The sequence below is a fragment of the Diceros bicornis genome, chromosome 35 (genome assembly GCF_020826845.1).
Source record: "Diceros bicornis minor isolate mBicDic1 chromosome 35, mDicBic1.mat.cur, whole genome shotgun sequence".
NCBI classification, from domain to species: Eukaryota; Metazoa; Chordata; class Mammalia; order Perissodactyla; family Rhinocerotidae; genus Diceros; species Diceros bicornis.
The window spans coordinates 17,886,248-17,897,248 of NC_080774.1; positions in this window are offsets into that span (position 1 = coordinate 17,886,248).

Sequence of the window (11,001 nt, forward strand, 5' to 3'; positions counted from 1 at the left end):
GCCGGCCCCGTGGCTTAGCGGTTGAGTGCCCGCACTCTGCTGCTGGTGGCCTGGGTTCGGATCCCGGGTGCGCACTGATGCACTGCTTCTCCGGCCATGCTGAGGCCGCATCCCACATACAGCAACTAGAAGGATGTGCAACTATGACATACAACTATCTACTGGGGCTTTGGGGAAAAAAAGGAGGAGGATTGGCGATAGATGTTAGCTCAGAGCCAGTCTTCCTCAGCAAAAAGAGGAGGATTAGCATGGATGTTAGCTCAGGGCTGATCTTTCTCACACAAACAAACAAACAAAAATATATATATATAATAATGAATGAATATTGGTTCATTAATCGTGACAAATGTACCATACAAATGTCAGATGTCAATAGCAGGGGAAACTGGCTGCAGGGTATATGGGAACACTCTGCTATCCACATAATTTTTCTGTAGGTCTAAAATTGTTCTGAGATAAAAAATTATCATAGGGGCCGGCCCCATGGCTTAGCGGTTAAGTGCGTGTGCTCTGCTGCTGGCAGCCCAGGTTCGGATCCAGGGCGCGCACCGATGCACCGCTTCCCCGGCCATGCTGGGCCCACGTCCCACATACGGCAACTGGAAGGATGTGCAGCTATGACATACAGCTATCTACTGGGGCTTTGGGGGAAAAATAAATAAATAAATTAATTAATTAAAAAAATTATCTTAAAAATCAGTGAACAGACAAACGAGTAAATAAAACTTCAAAAGAGCAAAGAACAGGGTTTGGGGGACAGCATGGGGGAGGCCACACGTCCTGGTTTGGAAGCAGAGATCTGAAATCAGACAAGTCTGGGTTCTGTACCTTACTCACTGCGTGACCATGAGCAAGTTACTTAATCTTCCTGAGCTTCAGTTTCTCCATCTGTGAAATGGGGTTTTAAAAATGCCTGCTATTAGTTGATTTGGATGAAAAGAGGGAATGCATGTAAGTGTTAGGCACCAATAAACACCCTGGGACTGTTAGATTTATTATATTGCGATTTTTGGCAGGGTAAGTGGAGGATTTTGGAAGGCCGCAGGGAGTAGGGCATTGGCACCCAGCCTTTGGAGAACTGGTAGAATGTGGATGGGCTGGGAGTGAGGGGTCGCCTTCCCCCAGAGCGGAGAGGTCCCTCCTTCTATCCTTAACTCCTACTCTTTGGTTTCAGAGTAGGGCTAACGGGCCTGGGAGGAGATAGAGACCTCACAGATAGGCTCCCAGCTTCCCACTCCAGCGATGGCCCTGGCTTGCTCTCCGCCTGCCAGGGTCTCCGGGCTAAGTAATCGCTAATTCCTCCCTGATGAAGCACCTGTATCTGTAAGCAAATGAGCTGGCAGGTGGTGGCCCGGATAAAATATGACCTGCTCAGCAGGGGATTTGCTTACCAGTTGGAGGCAGCCCGTCCCGCTGCCTGCAGCCCGGAGGCCTCCCGGATAAAGCATAAATCACCGGTGCCCACAGGGCAGGAGACACCCGGAAGAGTGAATGCCCCTCTGCTCAGTTCCCAGCCGCAGGCCTCTGCACATTTTCTCAGTGGCTGGTGGAAAAGAACCAGGACTGGGAATCAGGAGACAGGGGAGTTCATCCTGGCTCCACCATAAATTAGCTCTGGAGCCTTAGGCAAGTCACATTCCCCCTCTGGGCCTTAGTTCTCAACTCTCTCAAATAAGACAAATTGTTCCTCTTTCCCTCATGGGTTTGCTACAAAGACCATAGGAGAAACTGTATGGAAACACACAATATTTGTTATAATCTTGATTAGTACTATGCTGTTACTATGTTGAAAGTCCCAGTAGCAGAGCTCAGGGGCTGGTAACTTTCTGGTGGGCTGGTAGCTTTAGGGAATTACCTTCAAGGCTATAGTATCTATTGGCAGAAAATGGATCAAAGACTTTTCCAAGGAGGCAACATGACATATGGAAAAGCACAGGTTCTGGAGGCATCAGAACTTGGTTTGAATCCTACAGCTGCCACTTGTTAGCTGAAGGGACGTGGGCAAGTCGCCTTTCCCCTCTGAGCCTCAGTTAGCTCATCTGTAAAGTGGAGCGAAGAGCATAATCTTTTACGTTGTGGTTATGAGGTTTAAACGAGATTACATTCCAGAGCACCTGACACATAGTAGCTGCCAGATGAAGTTCAGTTCTTCGAGGCTGAACCAGGTTTATAAATCAGATTTCCTAAATTTCTACTCAGCTCTTTGCTGAGACCTCAGAAAGCCTTGGAGGACTCTCCAGGCCTCTGTGAGCTGAATCACTGCCCCCACCCCCAGTCCCCCGCCAGGAGACTTCTGCAACCTGGACGTGGAAGAAGACCCCTTGGGAAGTGCTCCAGCCCAGGGGCTGCGGGGACTGCATGATGAAGACAGAGCCGTTTGCTAATACCATGTGGCTGCTGTGACAGTCTGTTAATGCCATTTACAACGTGCTGTAATTATGTCTCACACAGGCTGGCGGCCCAGCCAGCAGGAACGTTGCCTGGGAGGGGCCTCGGAAAGATTCCTTTAGCAGGGTGGGGTGCTGGGCTTTCTCAGGAGGCTGGAGACTAGGGGTTTGGAAGCCATTGTGAAGGAGGAAGAATTCCTCCCCTTGCACAGCCCTACCTGGCTGCCTGGGGCACCTTAGGAAGAGTTCACCCCTGCTCGGACCAGTGGTTGTCACCCTGAATTGCTGTGAAACTTTGGGCAAGCAATGGGTCCTCTCTGGGCCTCAGCATCCCCTTCTGCAAAATAAGGATGTGGGGAAAGATGAGAGATATACTAGAGCAGCAGTTCTTAATGTTTTCTGTAGCATGTCTCCAGAAAAATGCACATACTCACATCCAATCACAATGTAGCCAGCATTTTCAGGATGCTCACAGGCCACTGAAGCCCATCGTATTTAAGTCCATCGTATTTAAGTCCATCATAGAGCTCCAAGGACCCCAGGTCAAGAATCTAAGTCTAGATCATTTCATGGACCTGCTCCCCAAATGTCTCAGCCTATTTCTCCATCCGGGTTCTGGGGTTGCTGTCTGCTGGATGTCGCTGTCATGTTGTTTGGGACACAGGTGTTCATGACAGTTAGCTGCTCACTCTGGATTGGGCTCCTTATCACAAAGTGCCCAGGTTTGCCTCTTAAGGCTTTCTGTCCTGAATTTAATGGGCCAGCTAATTTCTACAGTGCTGCCCAAACTCTGACATTCTAGGATCCTTGCTAGTTGGGGATGTTCAATATCCTTGAGGTTTAGTAAAAAGAGCTCAGCTTTGGAATCAGACATGTCTGAGTGAGAATTACTCCACACTTTCTTACTGGCAAACATGAGCCTCAGTTTCCCCTTCTGGGAAGTGGGTTGACATGACGGTTAAATGCATCAATGCCCCTCAGGTGGCTAGCACAGAGTAAGCATCCCACACGCACCAGTTTTTCTGCCACCACCCCCACCAGCACGCTGAACTCAGGCCCTCCTCTCCCTCTCCTGGAGGGAGCTGAGAAGGAGTCTTGGGGAAAAGCTCTCGGGAATGGAGAAGCCTATTTCCAAGTCATTAGTCCCCCAGCGTCGGGCTGCAGGATGGATTTTGATCAAGAGCAGGGTGACATTTGGCAAAAGTTGCTGATGAGGGATTGAATGATTAATCGTCATGACAACCGGGCTGGAGTAATGACAGGGATGCGATGGCGCCCGAGTTAAACACAAAGCGGCCCCGCAAGCCGGGGCGGTAAATTACTAGGCATGTCACCGCTGCGCTTTTGGAGAAAGCGGCCGTGCGTTCCTAATGAGAGGTTAACTGTGTCCCCAAAGTAATTACAGCCGATTGAAGAGGTGGCTGGTAATTAGAGGATTAGCAATGATGAGGCTCACCTGCATGGTTGCCATGGTGATGAAGGGTGGGTGGGGTATCAAGGCAAGGAGGGTCCAAGGAGGGTCCAAGGAGGGTCCCAGAGGCCTCTAGTTGTGCCAGCCTTGGTGTCCACCACTGACGGGACAGGCCCTGGGGAACCGGTGGGCAAGCCCCGAGGTTCTGCCTCTGGTGGCTGAGCCTCAGTCTTCCCATCTGTAACATGAGGGCTTGAACCCATTTGAGAACATGGCATATCAAAGCTGGAATTCTGGAACGTGCTGACTCAGTCAATTGACATCTCTTGGAATCCAAATGGTCTTTAATTCACCACCCTCCTCCCAAGCTTGGTATTGCTGGGACCCAGGAAATCACACACAAATTCCACTTCTTGGCTGAGTGACTCAAGTCAAGGTTCTGAGCACGAGCCTCAGTTTCCTCACCTCTAAGATGGGAAGAATAATAATGGTTCCTACTTCCCAGGGTTGTTGGGAGAATAGAGTGAAATCACACCTGCAGAGCACAGTGCCCAGCAACTGCAAGAGTTCTAAAAATGTCACTGGCTATGATCGCCTTTACAATCACCTCTCTCTCCATTGTCCTGGGGTAGCCGGGGACAGGGAGGGGACAGGGACCTCAATCTTCTGTTGGGGAATGGGCTGAGCCCTCTCACAAGAGAGAGAACAGGAATTCCCAGGGAAGGAAGTAGGCGCCCACTTTTTGCTCACTTGCTGTGCACCTTGGTCAAGTCCCTTTACCTCTCTGAGCCTCTGATTCCTGCCTGCCTGACTGCTCTGTTGACAGAAAGAAATGAAACGCTGGATTTGTGGAGCACTTACTATAAGCCAGACCCTCACTATGTACTTTCTAACTATAATTTAACTTGATTCACCACATAGCCCATAAAATAAATTATTTTGCCCATTTTCGAGAGGAGAAAACCAAGGCTGGGAGAGGTGAAGTGACTAGCCCAGAGGCACACAGCTGGAGCGTGAGAGCCAAAATTTGAACCCAAGGCAGCCCAAATTTCTCACGCTATCTACTCTATAAGGAGGCCTCTAGATCCCAAAGAGAAGCCACGCCCACCACCTCCAGCTAAGGGGGCTGGGCACCCAGCAGTGGGCGGGGCTTCGAGAGTACTCCCTGTGATTGGCCAGGGTTGTTATGACATAACGGGGGCGGGGCCGTCGCTGCTGACGTGCGTGTCGGCGGGCGCCCTGGCTGCTGGTGGGGTACGCGCGCCCCGGGGTCCGGTTTGCGATGCTAGGGGCTGGGGAGGGGACCGCGAGGACCCCAAACCGGTGCCCGGCTCAGCTGCTGGCGACGCCTGGCGTGCGGGCGCAGGCCTCGGTGAACCGCCGAGCGCAGTAGCTTAATTATTCCATCCATAAATGATAAGCCCTGTTCATTTCTGAGGCCTTCATGACGAATTTATGGCCTTATTTAATGTGCTCGCTGCCCGACCTTCCCCGGGATCGCAGGGACACGGGGGGCCCTTTCTGGAGCGCGCAGCGGCCATTCTTGGTACCGCAACTGCTGTGCCACGCGTCCCCTCCTGTCACCCTCTCCCCTCCCCTCCCCAGAGCAATCGAGGCCTCAGGTCGGCCGCCTGTTGCAGTTTGCAAACTCACTTTCCCCCTCTTTGCTACTTTGAGGTGGTACTGGAGCTTAAGCTAAGGGCAGCGGCTCTGGAGTCAGCAAAGGCCGGGGTTGGAGTCCGCCCTCTGCTTCTTTCGAGCTGGATGACCTTAAGCATGTGTGTGTCTCTGCCTCGTCTTCCTGGTTGTGAGGGTCAAATGAGATAAAACAGATGGGAAATGCTTAGCATGCAGTAACTGCTCAATATATGGTGTGGTTATTGCTACTTTGGGGTTTCCACATCCAATTTTATTTATTTATTTTTGGAGAGCCACTGCTTGGGGCCTGGTGACCCTGGGATGGGCCACACCTTGAAGTAGAAGGACACCCGGGCTCAGCCACCGGGCGAACTTCTGCTCTGAGCAGAGAAGGCTGCAGAAAATGCTGGCTGCATGGGCCTGACCTTGAGCAGCCGGGAGACTGGGTTCCCACCTCAGTCTCACCTCCACCTCTGGGCTGCCCTTGGTGACTCGAGCCCCTCCCTCAGTTTCCTCATCTGTCACAGCGCTGCCAGCGTAGTGCTCATAGTTACTGTGGGCCAGAGGTCCCAGCAGAATCACAGAATGGCAGCGTCACCTTTTTTGAGCAATTTCTGGAACCTCCACAAGGCCCTCCAGCCTGGCTGGCTCTGAGTGAGGGATGCAACTCACAGAACCACAGGACTTCAGGGCTGGCAGGGAGCTCCAAGGGCACCTCCTCCAGCCTCACACTTCACAGATGTGGATGCTTATAACGTGGCTGCCATATATTAAGTGCTTACAGTGTAGCAGGTACCCATTTATTGTCTCATTCAGTCCTCACCACAACCAAGGATGGGCCAGATATGACTTACCCCATTTTACAAAGGAGAAAAACAGAGGCCCAGAGAAGTACAGGGACTCAGGCAAGGTGACACAGCACCATCCACCTCAGGTCCCCCTTCCCATGTGGCTGGTCCATGTGTGTTTGCATGTTTGTGCATATGCATGCATTCTCGTGTATGTGCATATCTGTGTGAAGGCGCTGACATAAGGATGAGGGTCCACGCACATGTGAGCAGGCGCAGGCTGTATCTGTGCATATCATCCATGGGGCACATCTCCCAACTCCCTGTCCAGTGCTCTTTCGCCCCTACTCCATGCCTTTCAGCTAAGAGCTGCTGGAGGTGGGAACCTTTCAGCTTGGGGCATCTGGCTTCCCACAGTCTTAGGGAATGAACTTTAGTTTGCATGCTCATTTGCATGACAGTGCAGCCACTCCCTCAGCGGGGCCCAGCCTGGCCAGGGAACATTCCACCCCCTCCCCTGTCTATATCTCCACCATTAGCCGTCCGTCGGAGGTCAGTTTCTGTGAGGTCATTTCTATTGCCCCACATTGTGTAGATCAGGAAAGTGAGGCTTAGAACTGCTGAGCCAGGGCCCTGCTGCCAGCAGGTGCAGAGCCAAGGTCTGATTCTTGATTGGGGATGCCAAATCCAGTGGTCTTTCCCCAATCCCACGGTGCCTGTAGGCTTGAGGTGGACATGGAGGAGTGGGCAGCCAGGAGGGGCTTCCGGGAGAAGAGGCCGTGGAGCCCCAAGCCCAGGAGCGGTGAGGAAGCAGAGATGGGGGAGGGCAGGGGCAGAGGGGCTGTATGTGTGTGTGTGTGCATGTGTGTGTGTGTTATAAGTACATGGGTGTGGAAGGGTGTGTTTAATCATCCTTCAACAAAATGATTCAGAGCCTATTCTGTGAGAGGCACATAAACAACAATAACAATAATGACATAGCAAATACATATCTCCTGCTTATGGTGCACCAGGCAAGTGAGTTCCAGTAACTCATTTAATCCTCACAACAACCCTATGAGAAAGTAACATTATCGTTCCCATTTTACATAAGAGAGGAAATTGAAGAACAGAGAGGTGAAGTAACCTACTGAAGGTCACACAGCTTGTAAGTGGCAGAGCTGGGATTCAAACCCAGGCCATCTGGGCCCATGATGTGTGGTTCCAACCATACCACTCTCAAGTTGGGGGGCCTTGGCAAGCTGTTGTGCTGCTCCCAGCATGGAAGGACACGCGATGATGTATGTGTGTGTCTTCGTCAGCTCAGGCTGCCATGTCAGTGTAGAGGCTGGGAAGTCCGAGATCAGGGTGCTAGCCGATTCAGTTCCTAGTGAGGGCTGTCTTGCTGGCTTGTAGACAGCTGCCTTCCTGCTGTGGGCTTTCCTCCGTTCATGTGCATGGAGACAGATAGATCTCCCTCTCTGGTATCTCTTCTAATAAGGGCACTAATCCCCACGTGAGGGCCCCACCCTCATGACCTCATTTAACTTCCCATTACATTACCTCATTTAATTACCTCCCAAAGGCACCGTCTCCAAATACTGTCACATTAGGGGTTAGAGCCTCAAGCGTGCATGTCAGTGCACGCATTTCATGTAGGTGTGTGTTCGTGTCAAGGTGCCCATGGGTAGATAAGGGTGTGGATGTATGTACATGTGCAAGCGTGTGCATGTAGGCACATGTGCCTGCACATATGTACATCTGATGCGTGTGCATGGGTCTAGAAGAGGTCAGGAAAACTCAGCCCTGGTCAGCCCTTCTGCCAACTGGTCCAAGAGCCCCATGAAAGCTAGGGTCACACAAAGTAGGCTAGAGTGGGTTTTGGGGTAGCTAGGACCTAAGAGCTAGTGCTCCCTGGATTGGGGAGAGGGGACTCCCCAGCTGCTCATGCCTGTTGCCCTGGCTTCCAGAAGACATTAATAATAGATCAGCAAATTCCAAATGTAAATAGGACAATCAGGCCCAAAAACACAGACATTCATCACCCAGATACAAATTACGCTGCTGGCCCTGATGTAATTACTGGAGTTCAGCTTGATGCATTGAGCCACCTCCACCCTGCACCCCTGCATGTCGCTTTGTGCTGGTGTTCTTCCTTGAGGAGGCTCCCCCCACTGACCCCACAGGGTATCTCTGGCCACAGCCAAAGGTCTCCAGCTGTCTTAAGCAGCCACGAAGATAGAAGACCCATGAGATCCTTGTGCTTTGGCAGAGCTCTGAAAGTCATGGGGCAGATGCCAGACAACAAATCTGCTCCAGTTCTGGCTCCAGTTTTGAAATGATTTGCTGTGTGACCCTGGGCAAGTCACTCGCTCTTTCTGAGTCTCAGTTTCCTCTTCTATCCAAAGGAGCTAACAATACAATGTGGTGTTAGAACTTTGGGCTTTGTAGTCAAAAGGACTTGGATTTGAATCCCAATGCTACTGCTCTTGAGTTGAGAGATCTTGGGCAAGTTTCTTCCCCACTCTGAGCCTCAACTCCTTCATCTGTAAAGTGGGTATAATAAAGCCTATCTCATGGGATTATTTTGAGGAAAGAATGAAATAATATTTTTTCTTTTAATTGTTGAATTTAACTCATGCATGTTTATTGTGATTATACTGTAATATCATATATAAAATATATCATCAATATATAAATATATCAAAAAGTCTATATCCATATATATAGTGACTATATAATATGTGATTATATGGCTGGACTCTTTCTTGCCACATTTGTGTTTCCTATTTATCAGGCTTACTTATGTTTCCCATGGCTGTTGTATTAGTTATCTGTTTCTCAAAAACTTACTGGCTTACTGCAATAACCATTTAGTATCTCATAGTTTCTGTGCGTCAGGAAACTGGGAATGACTTAGCTGGGTGGTTCTGGCTTGGTGTATCTCATGAGATTGCAGCCATGATATCAGCCAGGGCTGCAGTCTCATCTGAAGGCTTGATTGGCCTGGAGGTTCCACTCCCCAAGTGGCCCCTCAGTTCCTCCCCATGTGGATCTCCCTGTAGGGCTGCTGGAGTGTCCTCATGATATGGCAGCTGGCTTCCCGCGCAGCAAGTGACCTCGGAAAGCAAGGCAGAGGCTGCCATGTCTTTAATGACCGAGGCTTGGAAGTCACAAGCTGTCACTTCTGCACTGTTGGTTACACAGGTGAGTCTCCTCATGTGGGAGAGGACTACATAACAAGTGAATACCTGGAGGCAGGGATCATTGGGGGCCAACTTAAAGCCTGGCTACCACAGCTGTCTTATGTTGGATTGAATGATAATGTATGTAAAGCTCTTAGCCCAAGAACTGGGAGAAATTCATTTATCCCCACAACTCCATTGCCCAGCACGGTGCCTGGCACAGACTAGGCATCAACAACAAGGAGATGGCAAGAAAAGGACTGTGGTAGAATCTGGTCCCCTCTCCCCAAAGCCATTTCCTAGAGGCCAGTGGGCCAGTAGCGACTTGCAAGCCCGCATCCTCTTTCCTTGCCGCTGCCCAGGCCTCAGCTCAGGATGGGCTGAGCCCTGGAAGGCCAGGAGCTCCTGTCTTCTCTGAGGCAGAGAGAAGTGTCTAGACCAAACGCAGCTTCCAGGCCTGGCTCGTCCCAACTTTACATTGATCAGTAATTAAGCGCAGCCTCCAATTACCATAACGTTTGGCCAGGCACCAAGCTCGCGTGAAACCTTGCAATAAACATCTGCTTTGTAAATTGCCTCTCGGTGCAGCGCACCAGTGGAGTTCTTGGGGGTTGACGAGAGAGAAAATCAGAGAGCTGGGAAGGGGAGGAGAGGTTAGGGAGGGAGAGAGACAAAAGGAGAGGTGGGAGGGAGGGAAGAGGAGGAGGAGAAGGAGAAAGGGGAGAGGCCGTCCTGAGACGTAGTGGGACGTGAAGGACCGATCATCCTCCGTGAGCCCTCCCCACCCTCCAAGATGGAGGTCCAGGATTTAAGCAAGAGCTGGGGAATCCTTCTCTTGAGATGTCATCAAGAGCTGCACACGGATCTAATGCAAATTACTTTTCTGTTGCTTTTTATTTTTCTAAAACCTATAGCATCCCACTTGCCTGTCATTTACATTTAGAGGGAGAAACATAAAGATTTATTTGTTATACCAGCAGCCGGGTGGGGGTGAGATATTCCCCGGGGCTGCAGAGGAAGGAGGAGGTCAATGTTTTCTTCCCATGGGCCTGGAGCCCAGCCCTCCCACCACACACACTGTTCCTGAGCCAGAAATGGGCCCGTGCGCCCCACTCTGCCCCCTTCAGGGGCTTGCTGAGACAGGCCATAAGGAAAGAGGAACCCCCGGGGTTGGGAGGTCCGACAGAACTGGGCCGAAGTCTGGCTCAGCTCACGCGAGACTTTGGGCAAGTGGCTTTGCCTCTCTGGGCCTCTGTTTCTGCATCTGTGAAATGGTCATAAAACGACTGTTGGAAGCTCGGGGAGGATGAAGGGAGCTGTGGAGGCAGAGTAGCAGAGTGGGTAGGGCAGGAGCTCTGAAGCCAGATAGGTCTGCTACTCGGGCCGGACATTCTGCCTCTTGAGCCTCAAGTTTCTCTCCTGAAAATGGGAAGAGTATGACGTCACAGAGGCGCTGTGAGGGTGACACCGGGGGTGCTGCACAGCAGCTACTTTGACACCAGCTGCTGTTGTTGTTGTCAGGTACACAGAAAATGCTCAATGGATCCAGATTTTCCTCTGTTCCAGCGAGCTAGGACCCCACCACCCCCAGGCTCTCTGGGCTCCCCTCCCCT